This window comes from Somniosus microcephalus, chromosome 1 (assembly GCF_052327205.1).
Source record: "Somniosus microcephalus isolate GS21.2 chromosome 1, FLI_Smic_1.0, whole genome shotgun sequence".
Lineage (NCBI taxonomy): Eukaryota > Metazoa > Chordata > Chondrichthyes > Squaliformes > Somniosidae > Somniosus > Somniosus microcephalus.
The window spans coordinates 188,112,723-188,128,399 of NC_140987.1; the positions used below are offsets into that span (position 1 = coordinate 188,112,723).

At 42.7% G+C, this 15,677-nt stretch overlaps 1 protein-coding gene across 2 annotated transcripts in view; it reads left to right on the top strand.

Moving 5' to 3' along the window:
• ell2 (elongation factor for RNA polymerase II 2) overlaps positions 1-15,677 on the top strand; it is a 194,829-nt gene that overhangs the window by 19,044 nt on the left and 160,108 nt on the right. The window lies entirely within an intron of this gene.

Here is a 15,677-nt window from a genome sequence, read left to right on the forward strand (position 1 = left end):
TGCAGGCGCAGCAGGCGGTTAAGAAGGCAAATGGTATGTTGGCCTTTGTAGCGAGAGGGTTTGAGTACAGGAACAAGGATATCTTGTACAGGGCCTTGGTGAGACCACACCTTGAGTATTGTGTGCAGTTTTGGTCACCTTATCTGAGGAAGGATGTTCTTGCCATGGAAGGAGTTCAGCGAAGATTCACCAGGCTGATACCTGGGATGGCAGGAATGACGAATGAGGAGAGATTGGATCGAATGGGCTTGTACTCGCTGGCGTTTAGAAGGAGAGGGGATCGCATCGAAACTTATAAAATTCTAACAGGACTAGATAGACTAGATGCTGGAAGGATGTTCCCGATGGTCAGGGAGTCCAGAACCAGGGGTCACAGTCTAAGGATAATGGGTAGGCCATTTAGGACAGAAATGAGGAGGAATTTCTTCACCCAGAGTGGTGAACCTGTGGAATTCTCTACCACAGAAGGCAGTAGAGGCCAATTCATTAAATATATTCAAGAAGGAGTTGGATATATTTCTCAAGGCTAAAGGGATCAAGGGGTATGGGGAGAAAGCAGGGACAGGGTACTGAATTTGGATGATCAGCCATGATCGCATTGAATGGCGGAGCAGGCTCGAGGGGCCAAATAGCCTACTCCTGCTCCTATCTTTTATGTTTCTATGTTCTGTCATTATTCATGTATAAGTTGTGTTGTGTTGCAGGCTATCCTGCTCCTGTCTTTACTTGGCGTCCACTCATGTACATTTCAAACAGGGGTCACAATGTAGCATTTGGGGGTGGGAATCCTTTTTTTATCCTTCCCTAATCTGGGTGTTGCAGCCAATTGTAGCATGAAGCAGGAATTGAATCTGGGATTACCCCCTGCCCCATCTCTGTTTTGAGTCTGAGCTGATGTCTTTACCAGCTCAGACCCATTACCAGCTACCTTGAAGTGTATTTTATTCACCTGAAGCTGATGGAGTACAGGAAATGTGCCCTATTTAACTGGTGAAAATCATTGAGCTTTGTAAAATTAATTAATGACTTAATGAATTAACAATAGCCTAGGAATCTTTCAAATTGAAGAGTTTGTGATGTTGCTAAATTTAGCAACATAAATTGAATTTAGCACAGTTGCTTCTTCAAATTCTTTTATCTCCCTGCTCTCTTCCAACTACTCAGGAATTGATGCTTGGCACATGCCTTTGTGCCCATTTCCTTATGCCTATCGGTGAAGTGTCTTGGGATGTTTCTTCACATTAAAAGCTCAATATAAATGAAAGTTGTCCCATGTGACTTCACAGTACAACCACTCCCTGGGACAGTTGGATGCTTTTGTTTAGCACCCATTTGAAACAACAAATGAGAGGATGACTTTCTTTATCTTTAAGTCCGTAAAAAGATTTCAGGGGGACCGCCAGTTGGTTTGTCCCATCAATATACAGAGGAGACTACTGATGTTTATGGCACAGTAGTCTCCTCTATATTGAGATGAGTGGAATAGTCTGTGATACCAAGACAGTGTATGCGCAGTCAATTCAGGTTCTTGCTGTTGGACACCATTTGTATGGTTAGACAAGTCTCTAACAGCCGTATTTATCTCTACATTTTTTTTTGATCCCGTCTTATTCGCTTCCATGTTCATGAACCACTCACTGCTTTTAACTATTAAATAAAATAGTGGGTGTTACATTGTTATAGTATCACATCGTTAAATGGAACTACTTTGGTATGGAACTACTTTGGTATGGTGTAGTTATATTGCTATGTGGCACACTGCACGGGCAGTGCACAGTGCAGCGTCGGACATCTTGTATCACTCCGCACCATGCGGCAGCACTAACAAAGCAAAAACATACAGCTGAGTAAAAGCACTAACTAAAATGAACTAAAGTGTCTAATATATATATATATCAAAATTGTGCTATACGAACTACGAATAAGACGGAAAGTGATTTTATGCGGTGATTGAGTGAATCGTACGGGAAACTAAAATGACGGCACTGTGCAAATGCAACCCCTCATGAACTGGGAAGCCGACGATATAGTAAAAGCATTCCGCAAGTTCAAACAGACATGTGACCTCACATTCAAAAGCTTCCTGAAGGGTACTACCAATGAGGAAAAGGTTAGTTACATTGTTGTGGACAGGAGAAAAAGGTCTAGATTTGTATAATAGCTGGAGTTTGACTGAAGAGGAAAAGGAAAACCCTGTGACAATTTTTGATTAAATTCAGCAACCATCTAGAGCCTAAATCCAATCACCGTATACACAGATACAAATTCCAGTGTCTAAGACAGGAACCCGGTGAAACAGCTGACAATTTCCTGACGAGGCTGAGAAATGAAGCCAGCAAGTGTAAATTTAAGGAAATGGAGGAAAGGCTTGTGGACCAGCTAATATGGGGGTCAGCGCATGTAGAGGTACAAAAAGCCCTGATAAGAAAAGAAAAGCTCGGAATAACAGAGGCTATAGATACTGCGAGAGCTCATGAAGCCATGAAGCAGCAAATGAAAACGCTGATTTCTCGAACGGCTCCTGAGACGGACAACGGAGTGGATGCAGCGAGAGAAAAGTACAACACACAAAGACATGCACACTACAACGGGGGAAACGTGCAGAAATTGTGGAAGACCGCACGATTACACAGACAAGAGGAAATGTCCAGCATATGGAACAAGCTACAATGCATGTGGCAAACTAAACCACTGGGAAAAGAGGTGTAGAAAGAAGGAACATACGTCAAAAACAAAGGCGGACAGCAGAACCAGAGAAAGAAACACAATATCCATGCCATGGATGAGCAGGGTGATGATGATCACGACAATGCACTAAACATCGAAACCATAAAGATACAGCTTCACGAGATGTCCAGAGTGGAAAATACTCCGAGGAGAGAATTGCACACCATCATCCAAATCAAAAAAAAGGTCAAAGGTCGGCCCACAACCATCAACTTAAAGTTGAAGCTGGACATGGGCTCAAAGCAACATTCTCCCATTGAGACTGTACCAGCAGATCTTTCCCGAAAACCTGAGAAGGTGGCTACCTGAAAAATGGTTGTTTAAAGGCAAGTAATGTCACGCTGACAGCATACGGGGGGGAGTGAGATTAAACAACTCGGAATAACCTTTATCAAAGGGACACATAGAACATGTAGTTGATGTTCTTTCTTTTATGTCACCGACACTGAGGGGCCAGCAATCCTGGGATTAAACAGCTGCGAGAAGTTGAGATTGATCTCAGTGCATCATGAGCTGATGGAAACGCCACTGAAAATGGACAGCAACACCCCACTGGAGAGCCGCCCACAAATCAAGAGTAAAAAAAGACTTGATAGACATGTATCTGGAATGTTTCGATGATACAGTGGGATGTTTCGGAGATTTCCAATACCACATCACCATCGATCGAGAGGTAAAGCCCGTTATCCATGCTCCACGAAAAGTACCCATCGAGCTGAAGACAAAGCTTGAAAGAGAGCTAAAGGAGATGGAAGAAAAGGGAGTGATCGTAAAGGTCACTGAACCCACAGACTGGGTAAACTCAATTGTGGTACGAGAAAAGCCAAACGGGCGTCTCAGAATATGTTTGGACCCCAAAGATCTAAACCAGGCGATAGAGGGACCACTATCCCACCCCAACGCTAGAGATTACGCCATCACTGGCAGGAGCCAAGGTTTTCTCAACTAGATGCCAGAAATGGATATTGGAACGTGAAGCTGGATGAGGAATCAACAACACTGACAACATTCAACACACCATTTGGGTGTTACAAATTCCTGCGGCTACCATTCGGGCTAAAGGTCAGTCAAGATATCTTTCAACAGAAAATAGACGAGACGTACAGAGACTGTGAAGGAACTATAGGAATAGCTGATGATATTCAGATCTATGGAGCAGATGAAAGAGACCATGACATGCACCTACATGAGGCCATGGAGAGTACCAGGAAGGCTGGCATCAAGTTAAATGCAGATAAGTGCATAGTTGGGGCTTGGTATCTAAACGAGGGAAGTTCTGTCTCTGAAATGTAAGATGTGGACCTGGAATCCAGTCTGACTGCACAAAACAAGCCTGTAGTGAGCACTGCGCTTGTTGCACTTGGTTGATTGCCTGTTAAGCAAATAGTTGATGGGGTGGAGCAGACCTTGGACAGAAAATGGACACATAATGTAAATTTAGGATAAAAACAGAAAATATTGGAAATACTCAGCAGGTCGGGCAGCGTCTGGAGAGAGAGAAACAGTTAATTTGTCAGGTCGATGACCTTTCGTCAGGACTGGAAAAAGTTAGAGATGTAACTGGTTTTAACTAAGTACAGAAACCAGGAAAGGGTTGAGGGGAGTGAAGAACAAAAGGGAAGATCTGTGAAGGGGTGGAGGGCAGGAGAGATTTAATAAAAGGGATGATTATGCAAGGTGAAAGATAATGGGACAAGTAAAGAAACAAAAGATGGGTCTAGAGGAGGATTTGATGGGAATATCACAATCAGCCACAGCTGGCATCTGAAAAAAAAAATTGGGGCAGATGTTATGATCTGAAATTGTTGAACTCAATGAGTCCGGAAGGCTGTAAAGTGTCTAATAGAAAGATAAGGTGCTGTTCCTTGAGCTTGCGTTGAGCTTCATTGGAGCAGTGTAGGAGGCTGAGGACAGAGAGGGAGTGGGGCGGAGAATTAAAATGACAGGCGACCAGAAGCTCGGGGTCACTCTTGCGGACTGAACGGAGATGTTCCACAATGTAGAGGAGACTGCATCGTGAGCAGCGAATAGTGTACTAAATTGAAAGTATAAGTAAATTGCTGTTTCACCTGGAAGGTGGGAAAGGACGAGGTAAAAGTGCAGTTGTTACACCTCCTGCGCTTGCACTGAAGGTGCCATGAGAAGGGGAGTTTGTTGGGGGTGATAGAGGGGTGGATCAGGGTGTCTCGGAGGGAGCGGTCCCTTTGGCATGCTGACGGGGTGGGGCGGGTGGGAAGATGTGTTTGGTGGTGGGATCACGCTGGAGGTGGCAGAAATGGCAGAGGATGATCCACTGAATGTGAAAGGTGAGGACAAGGGGAACCCTATTGTGGTTATAGGAGGGAGGGGAAGGGGTGAGGGCAGAAGTGTGAGAAATGGAACTGACGCAATCGGGCACCCTGTTGACCACAGTGGAGGGGAATCCTCGGTTGAGGAAAAAGGAAGACTTATCAGAACCACTAGTATGGAAGGTGGCATCATCGGCACGGTTGCGACGGAGAAAGTGGAAGAATGGAATATAGTCCTTGCAGGAAGCTGGGTGGGATAAAGTGTAGTCAAGGTAGCTGTGGGAATCAGTGGGCTTATAGTGGATATTGGTCGATAGCCTATCCCCAGAAGTTGTTGGAGTGTTAGAAGTCGAGGAAGGGAAGAGTCGAAGATGGACCATGGGAAGGATGGAAATTGGAAGCAAAGTTGATGGAACATTCCAGTTCAGAGCGAGAGCAGGAAACGGCAGATACAGTAATCAAATGTACCAGAAAGAGGTGAGGGAGGGGACCGGAGTAGGACTAGAACAAAGAATGTTCCACATATCCCACAAAAAGGCAGGCGTAGCTAGGATGCATACAGGTTCCCATAGTAACACATTTTATTTGGAGGAAATGAGTGGTCAAAGGAGAAGTTGTTCAATGTGAGAACAAGTTCAGCCAGGCAGAGGAGGAGGGTGGTGGTGGATGCGAACTGGTAGGGCCTCTGTTCAAGGAAGAAGCGGAGAGCCTCAGGCTGTCCTGGTGGGGGATGGAGGTGATGGTGTTTGGTTAGTTTACTGTACACAAATATACCCCAAATAAAAGGAAATTCTGACCACAATCAACTCAGTCAATTATTTTTATTACCAACTACCCCAGGTATAATAATGAATTAAGATGTTTTTTGATGTTTATAGCTGTTAACAGTTGGTTCTTCATAGTCTATTATGTAAAGGTCACCAATGGAAATTATTTGCTTGACTTCACCATTTGTCTAATTTTGTAAACAAGTGTTCTGCTCAGATATCTTGGTTTAGAAATGGCAGTTGACCCAGTTTTTGAGGCCAGCTTATACTTAGTTCAGCTGCAACTTCAAGAAAATAAAGCTGTCAATCATGTATTTGAATTTTTTCATTAAAAATGTATTCAAAGTTCAGACGATTCCAGTGTCTTTGCTCTTGTCACATAGACACAGTTTAACGGTCGCTAACTTTTATCCCATTATTCTTTGTGGAATATTAATCAATTCCATGATCTGCTTATTAATTGAATTGAAGTTGTTTTCTCTTTATTTGTGAATTTGATTACAATTAGGAAATATTTCTGTTCATGCAATGAAAATGTGACTGTCAAATTAGGCATAGTATAAACAATGCTGCTTTGTACAAAATGCTTAGAATTTTTTTTAAACATTAAGTCTGGATGTTGCTGTTTTGCCAGGGGCACCATCTATCATACCGTGATTCCATTGCGAGAAATGGCTTTTAACTACAAATATTGGCTACTTCTGTGCAGTATTGCACTTCTAATTGGGAATTTTAGAGTGACAGATTGAGACAACAACCCTTTTCCTGCATTTGTGATGGATTTTAATTTGTTACATGAAACCACAAAATAGACTTCCTAATGCAATGCTCTTAACTATTTCTAGTTATTGCGTGCTAGTGGATCTTCAGTGGCATTATTGTCGATAATTGAGTGGTAACAAAAATTGAGAATTATTTTAAAATTGTATCTTATTTCTTGCCTTCTATGTTTGTTTTGCAGTTTTCTTGATTTTCTCCATGGTTTTTTTGGCTTTCTATTTTATGCCTCCTTGGCTTTAAGCAACAATTTTTTTTTTTGTGATGAGTGGGGAGAATCACTGAGCAGGGTGGCAGGAAATTGAATAAATGAAGGGGCATGATTGAAGGAGCAGAGAATAAAATAAATTAGAGCAAGCAAGGGCAGAAAGGAATAAGCGGAATGGTGACTGCTGAAGAACCATGGCTGCTGACTTCAAATATTTTGTCACCAGGACCAAGTACTGTGCCACAATTGTAAATACGTGGTGCCACTCTGCAGTTTCTCATTCCAGTAAGAATAAGGACATTTGTAAAGTTCAGTCTAGCTCGGTAAGTCATTGGGAGCTTTCTTTCTTTTATTTTGGGTGGGTAGAGGGGGAATGTGGCAGGTTTGGACATAGACAATTTTTGACCTTGTTGGCATTGTTTTCATGTCTTGGGTTGAAGCAAAAGGAACAAAAGAAATTTATTTTTTAGTGATTCTGTAACCTCTGAGCTGATATGATGGTACAGGTACATCATTTAATTCTACCCAATAGCCCATGGTAGAATGAAACACAAAAGTGAAGCCAAAATATTAGTTAAGATAGGAATAAATGTGTGTGTGTGTATATATATATATATATATGGATATTTTATTTATCTTCAAAGCACAATGCTTCTAACCAAGTTGTAGAAGATTTGTTTCCTAACTGACCTGAATATGGGAATGACTCACTGGATAAGAAAATTTATAGTTTTGTTTTTTGCCCATGAAAATAATTTTTATACCACAGAGGAACCCTTCTCTGACAGGATGATTGCTTAGGCAAACATGGTGAGTTGTTAACATGACGCATGCAAAGTATTACGAAATCAGAGGTCAAAGTAACCTTTAGAGGCTTTTTTAAAGCACTTGTGTATATTTGACTTGAATATAATCTCTCAAACATGATTAGTCTGTGTCCTGTTTGGACTGGTGCATATATGCAAATAAATGTTTACTTGTCGGAGTGCAAATTGATTATTACAACAGTTGAATAAATAAAAGCAGTTTTCATAGGCTGGTTTAAGGCAGCCAGGTTTATTTTGTGCAGAATTAGTGATTGGGGGGTTCCACACAGACTTGAATGTAGTAGTGACAAAATAAATGTAACTTGTCCCAAGTGTATGATCATGTTGAGAACTTTTATCTTGTGCAAGCAATTGTTACCTGCGAAATGTACTTGGTACCCTGATTACTATCAACATTAATGAAATGAATGCTGAAACCAAATGTAAGTTTGTTAAATTTGTAGCAAACTAAAATTGGGAGTGTAAAAATGTCTGAATACATTTAAGGTTCTCTGGAAAGATTTAGATTTGTTATGTAATTGGGCAGGCACTGGCATACAATATTGGATTGGAAGAACAAGCAACATGTATTGAAGGAAATAAGGAGACTTTAGCACTGAGATTGACAGTTGATGTTTTCAATGTTGACTATGGACAAGTAATAAAAATTTAAATAGAATTTTAGGATACTTAAAACAATAGATTATAACTACAGAAAATTGTGCTGAGGCTATATAATTAAATGCAGATTTCACTTGGAATAGTGTGTGTAGCTCTGGTTTCGACATTTCAAAGGGTATTGGAAACAGTGCAGAAATAGCAAACAAGTCATCCCAAGTCTAAAGGGGCTGAGTTATGAGGAAAGATGTGAAAACCTTGCACTACACTTGAGACCAGGTTTAATGGTGACTTCATTGAGATGTGTGCACATATGATACATATAGGCATACATAAGTATTAAATGCCATAGGTACGGTAAACCGAGAATGTTGAGGCTATCCAGGCCAGTAGGACAAAAGGGCGCAAGTTTAAAGTAGTGAATAGTATGTTTAAAACAGACCCTACTCGAACGATAAGCATTTGGAATAGTTTACTAGGTAAGTCAGTGGAAGCGAGATGTTGAGGAAGTTCAACATGCAGTTGGATGCTCAGCTGGATAGTTTGAATTACATCAGGGATGAGCTTGATGGGGTGAATAGCTTTTTTTTCTGTCCTCAACTTTTTCTTGTAGGAATGTTTTATAAAAAAAAAAGTCTCCTCCACTGCCAGAATGAGTTTATTCACTTAGTAGCTCAGCCACACTGTCGAAGATTTGATCTTCGCTTATTGCCGTGTTAGTTGATCTTAACCAGGGTGGTGGTAGTGTTGCAATTGGCTTCAAGTGTCCTGGTCTAGTGAAAGGAATATTGGACAAGATTTCCACTTCGGATTGTTATTTCTCAATCTCTACTGTAAGGCATTTGGCATCTATGGAAATATAAACCAACAAGGAGTTAATGCCCTTTTTAAGGGAGAGTAGGAATAAATGGGTCTGTTTCGGGGTGGCAGGCGGTGACTAGTGGGGTACTGCAGGGATCAGTGCTTGGGCCCCAGCTACTCACAATATATATCAATGATTTGGATGAGAGAACCAAATGTAATATTTCCAAGTTTGCTGATGACATGAAACTTGGTGGGATGGAGAGTTGTGAGGAGGATGCAAAGAGGCTTCAAGGCGATTTAGACAAGTTGAGTTAGTGGGCAAATACATGGCAGGTGCAGTATAATGTGGATAAATGTGAAGTTATCCATTTCGGTAGGAAAAACAGGCAGAGTATTTAAATGGTGATAGATTGGGAAATGTTGATGTACAGAGGGACCTGGGTGTCCTTTTACACCAGTCACTGAAAGCAAACATGCAGGTGCAGCAAGCAGTTAGGAAGGGAAATGGTATGTTGGCCTTCATTGCAAGAGGATTTGAGTACAGGAGCAAGGACGTCTTACTACAATTATATAGGGCCTTGGTGAGCCCACACCTGGAGTACTGTTTGCAGTTTGGTCTCCTTACCGAAGAGAGGATATACTTGCCATAGGGAGTGCAGCGAAGGTTCACCAGACTGATTCCTGGGATGGCAGGACTGTCGTATGAGGAGATTGGGTCAACTAGGCCTGTATTCACTAGAGTTTAGAAGAATGAGGGCATTTAATTGAAACGTATAAAATTCTGACAGAATGCAGGGAGAATGTTTCCCCTGGCTGGGGGGTCTACAAGGAGGGGTCACAGTCTCAGGAAATGGGGTAGGAGATTTAGGACTGATGAGAGATTTTTTCACTTGGCAGGTGGTAAACCTGTGGAATTCTCTACCACAGAAGGCGGTGGCGGCCAAGTCACTGAATATATTTAAGAAGGAGATAGATTTCTAGACACAAAAGGCATCAAGGGGTATAGAGAGAGAGCGGGAATATGGTATTGAGATCGAGGATCAGCCATGATATTGAATGGTGGAGCAGGCTCAAAGGGCTGAGGAAACATAGAAACATAGAAGATTGGAGCAGGAGTAGGCCATTTGGCCCCTCGAGCCTGCTCCGCCATTCAATGAGATCATGGCTGATGAGCCAAGTTCAGTACCCTGTCCCTGCCTTCTCCCCATATCCCTTGATCCATTTAGCCCCAAGAAATATATCTAACTCCTTGAAATTATTTAACGAATTGGCCTCAACTGCCTTCTGTGGTAGAGAATTCCACAGGTTCACCACTCTCTGGGTGAAGAAATGCCTCCTTATCTCTGTTCTAAATGGCTTACCCCTTATCCTTAGACTGTGACCCCTGGTTCTGGACTCCCCGGCCATCGGGAACATCTTTCCTGCATCTAGTCTGTCCAGTCCTGTCAGAATTTTATAAGTTTCAATGAGATCCCCTCTCATCTAAACTCCAGAGAGTATAAGCCCAATCGACCCAATCTCTCTTCATACGTCATTCCTGCAATCCCAGGTATCCGTCTGGTGAATCTTCGCTGCACTCCCTCCATGGCAAGAACATCCTTCCTCAGATAAGGTGACCAAAACTGCACACAATACTCAAGATGTGGTCGCACCAAGGCCCTGTAAAACTGCAGCAAGACATCCTTGTTCCTGTACTCAAACCCTCTCACTACGAAGGCCAACATACCATTTGCCTTCTTAACCGCCTGCATGCTTACCTTCAGTGACTGGTGCACAAGGACACCCAGGTCTCGTTGCACTTCCCCTTCTCCCAATCTATTGCCGCTCAGATAATCTGCCTTGCTATTTTTGCCACCAAAGTGGATAACCTCGCATTTATCCACATTATACTGCATCTGCCCAATCACCCAACCTGTCCAAATCATACTGGAGTTTCTCAGCATCCTCCTCGCAGCACACACGCCCACCCAGCTTTGTGTCGTCTGCAAACTTGGAGATATTACATCTAGTTCCCTCGTCTAGATCATTAATATATATTGTGAATAGCTGGGGTCCTAGGACCGATCCCTGCGGTACCCCACTAGTCACTGCCTGCCACTCGGAAAAAGACCCGTTTATTCCAACTCTTTGCTTCCTGTCTGCCAACCAGTTCGCTATCCAAGTCAGTACCTTGCCTCCAATCCCATGTGCTTTAACTTTACATGCTAATCTCTTATGTGGGACCTTATCGAAAGCCTTCTGAAAGGCCAAATACACCGCATCCACTGGTTCTCCCTTATCTATTTTACCAGTTACAACCTCTCAAAATTCCAGTGGATTAGTCAAGCACGATTTACCTTTTGTAAATCCATGTTGACTTTGTCCGATCCTGTCACTGTTTTCCAAGTGCTCTGCTATTACATCTTTTATAATGGACTCTAGTATTTTCCCCGCTACCGATGTCCGGCTTACCGGTCTATAATTCCCTGTTTTCTCTCTACCACCTTTTTTGAATAGTGGGGTAACATTAGTTACCCTCCAATCCATGGGAACTGTTCCACAGTCTATCGAATTTTAGAAGTTGACCAGCAATGCATCTACTATTTCTAGGGCCACTTCCTTAAGTACCCTAGGATGTAGATTTATCGGCTTTCAATCCCGTCAATTTCCCTAACTCAATTTCCCTAACACCATTTCCCTACAAATACTGATTTCTTTCAGTTCCTCCTCCCTCATTAGACCCTATGTTCCCCAACATCTCTGGGAGGTTATTTGTGTCCTCCTTTGTGAAGACAGAACCAAAGTATGTATTTAATTGGTCGGCCATTTTTGTTCCCCATTATAAATTCCCCTAATTCTGACTGCAAGGGACCTACGCTTGACTTCACCAATCTTTTTCTCTTCACATATCTATAGAAGCTTTTACAGTCAGTTTGTATGTTCCCTGCAAGCTAACTCTCATACTCTATTTTCCCCCTCTTAATTAATCCCTTTGTCCTCCTTTGTTGAATCCTAAACTGCTCCCAATCCTCAGGTTTGCTGCTTTCTCTGGCCAATTTATATCAAATCAAATCAAAATCAAATCAGATCAACTTTTATTGTCATTGTAAGTGCACAAGTGCAGTACAACGAAATGTAGGCTTGCGGCTCCCGAGAGTGTACATTTAGATTAAGACATTTAAACATTCAACATACATTTGGCTTGTAATACATTAACATAACCATAATAAAGTGCATTGACAGATGTGCAAGCTTTAGAGTTTATTTGTGGAGTTCAGTAGGATGACAGCCCTGGGAAAGAAGCTGTTCCTAAATCTGGTCGTACGGGTGCAAATGCATGTCCCTATACCTTGGTTCTCTTATGTCCTCTCCTTGGTTCTTATGCTATCCCTAATTTCCCTTGTTAGCCATGGTTGATTCACCTTTTTTTGTTTTATTTTTATGCCAAACAGGGATGAACAAATTCTGTAGTTCATCCATGCGATCTTTAAATGTTTGCCATTGCCTATCCACTGTCAACCCTTTTGAGTAACATTCCCCATCAATCCTACCCAACTCACGCTTCATACCATTGTAGTTTCCTTTATTTAAATTCAGGACCCTAGTCTCTGCGTCAAATGCTTCATTCCCCATCTTAATGAAGAATCCGATCATATTATGATCGCTCCGCCCCAAGGGGCCTCGCACAACAAGATTGCTAATTATTCCTTTCTCATTACATCATACCCAGTCTAAGATGGCCTGATCTCTAGTTGGTTCCTCGACATATTGGTCCAGGAAACCATCCTGTATACACTCCAGGAATTCCTCCTCCACAGTATTGTTACTAATTTGGTTAGCCCAATCTATATGTAGATTAAAGTCACCTATGATAACTGCTGTGCCTTTTATTGCACACGTCTCTAATTTCCTGTTTTAATGCCATCCCCAACTTCCGCATTACTGTTTGGGGATCTGTATACAACTCCCACTAACGTTTTCTGCCCCTTGGTATTTCTCAGCTCTACCCATGCAGATTCCACATCATCAGAGCTAATATCCTTCCTTACTATTGTGATAATCTCCTCTTTAACCAGCAATGCTACTCCACCGCCTTTTCCTTTTTGCCTGTTCTTCCTGAATATTGAATACCCCTGGATGTTGAATTCCCAGCCTTGGTCACTCTGGAGCCATGTCTCCGTAATCCCAATTATATCATATCCGTTTACATCTATTTGCGCAGCTAATTCATCCACCTTATTACAAATGCTCCTCGCATTAAGTCACAAAGCCTTCAGGCTTGTTTTTTTAACACTTAGACCTTTTAGAATTATTATTTACTGTGGCCATGTTTGATTTAAACCCTTGATTACTCTGACTGCCACTTTTGCTTTTCTCCTTCCTATCTTTTTTTTGCTTCTATCCTTGTTTCCCTTTCCCCCCTCTCCCTGCACAGGTTCCCAACCCCCTGCCATTTTAGTTTAAACTCTCCCCCACAGCACTAGCAAACACTCCCCGCTAGGACATCGGTCCCAGTCCTGCCCAGGTGCAAACTGTCTGTTTTGTACTGGTCCCGCCTCCCCCAGAACCGGTTCCAATGTCCCAGGAATTTGAATCCCCCCCTTGCACCATTCCTCTAGCCACGTATTCATTTGAAATATCCTTCCATTTCTACTGACTAGCACGTGGCACTGGTAGCAATCCTGAGCTTACTACCCTTTGAGGTTCTATTTTTTAAATTTACCTCCTAGCTCCCTATATTCAGCTTTTAGGACCTCATCCCGTTTTTTATCGATATGCACCACGACAACTGGCTGTTCACCCTCCCCTTCCAAAATGCTCTGTAGCCGCTCTGAGACATCCTTGACACTTGCACCAGGGAGGCAACATACCATCCTGGAGTCTCGTTTGTGGGTGCAGAAACGCCTATCTAGTCCTCTTACAGTGGAATCCCCTATCACTAGCTCTCCCACTTTTTTTTTCCCTCGCGTCCTATGCAGCAGAACCACCCACGGTGCCAGGAAGTTGGCTGCTGATGCCTTCCTCTGATATACCACTTTGGATATTGGTGAGGGAGATGGTTTATCTGTTTGAGAGGGGGATGGTCACGGGACCCCTGCACTACCTGCCTGCGCCTACTACTCTGCCTGGTGGTCACCCATTCTCTTCCTGCCTGTGCAGCCTTTACCTGCAGTGTGACCAACTCCCTAAACGTGCTATCCAGGACGTCCTCAGCATCGCGAATGCTCCAGTATGCATCCATTCGCAGCGCCGCAATGCGGTCTGCCAGTAGCTGCAGCTGGATACACTTCCTGCACACGTGGTCGCCAGGGACACAGGAAGTGTCCCTGATTTCCCACATAGTGCAGGAGGAGCATATCACGGCGCTGAGCTGTGCTGCCATGACTTACCCTTTAATTAATTCAACTTAAATTAAATCAAATCAATCCCACCAATTACATTACAATTAAATGATAAACAAGAGCCCTTGAGTATAACAGCAGTCCCCGCTACACGAGACCCTAGAAACTATAAAACACAAAATTTAAGTTTGGAAAAAACGAGAGAAATACTCACCAACCAATCACTTACCTGCTTTCTGGTGACATCACACTTCGATTACTTTTTACTGAGCTCTGAGATTGGTAAGCCTACCTGCGCCTCGGACTCTCCTTTTATCACCCTCTCCGCTCCTCCCAGGTCCGCACTGCCGCTCCTGCTCCTATTTTTTTTTTCTAAGGGAGAGTGGAGGAAATTGGCGACTGGGGTGGAGAAGTAAAAGTTTGAGAATGTATTCCGCATTTGTAGGATGAAGAGTTTCGTATGTTTTGCAATATTCCACATTCCAAGTAAATTGAATAATTTGTGATGGTCAGTTCTGATGTTTGCGAATTTATCCAGTGAGTAACAAAACAGTACAGACCATGATGGTCCCAGGTTTGATCCGTGACCTGCTGAGTTAGCTGATCTTGGGTAAAGTGATGGCAGGGGCTCTACAATTGGCCTTAGTGCCTCCAGATTAGAGAGGAAAATTGAGCAGGGTTTTTGCTCTTGATTGCTATCCAGTGATGCCTGCTGCTATCCAGTGATGCCTGCTGGGAGTGCATGTATGTGGGCTTTGTGCGCGGACAGGATCAGACTTGGTTGTCATGCCCCATACCATCGAGTATCTTAACAGAAGATGTTATTGGCACTTGCATATGAATAATGGCTACTTGAGTAATGCACTGGAGGGCATGTGGCACCTTTCATACCCTATACCCCAGCAAGAAGTTAATGCTTTGAGGAACGAAAGAGAAGATTGGTTAGAGGGATATTTTGTAAGTTCAGTGAGGTAGAAGCTACATTGATGTTTAGGTACTAAGGAAATTCAGTACTCCAAGTATGCAGTTAAGTCAGTTGGTATATAGATCTAATGTAAGACATTTTCATAATATAAGCTGATGTTTACCAATTTTGCATCAGTAAAAGCCAGTTTTTCTATACATGTCTAATTTATAATCAACTTTAAAAATTCTACTCTATTGTGTAACAAGTTTCCTGCACATGCGCTAGCACTACTGTGTCCTGCTGGCCAGGACTGCCCTCACCTGGTCATAGCCAGAGAATCTCCTGCAGTGTCTTCTCTTCCTGCTCTGTCCCCTCCTATTTCTTGTCTACATGATGCCCCTCGGCGACATAAACCGAAAACACATCAGATTCCACATGTACGCTGATGAGACCA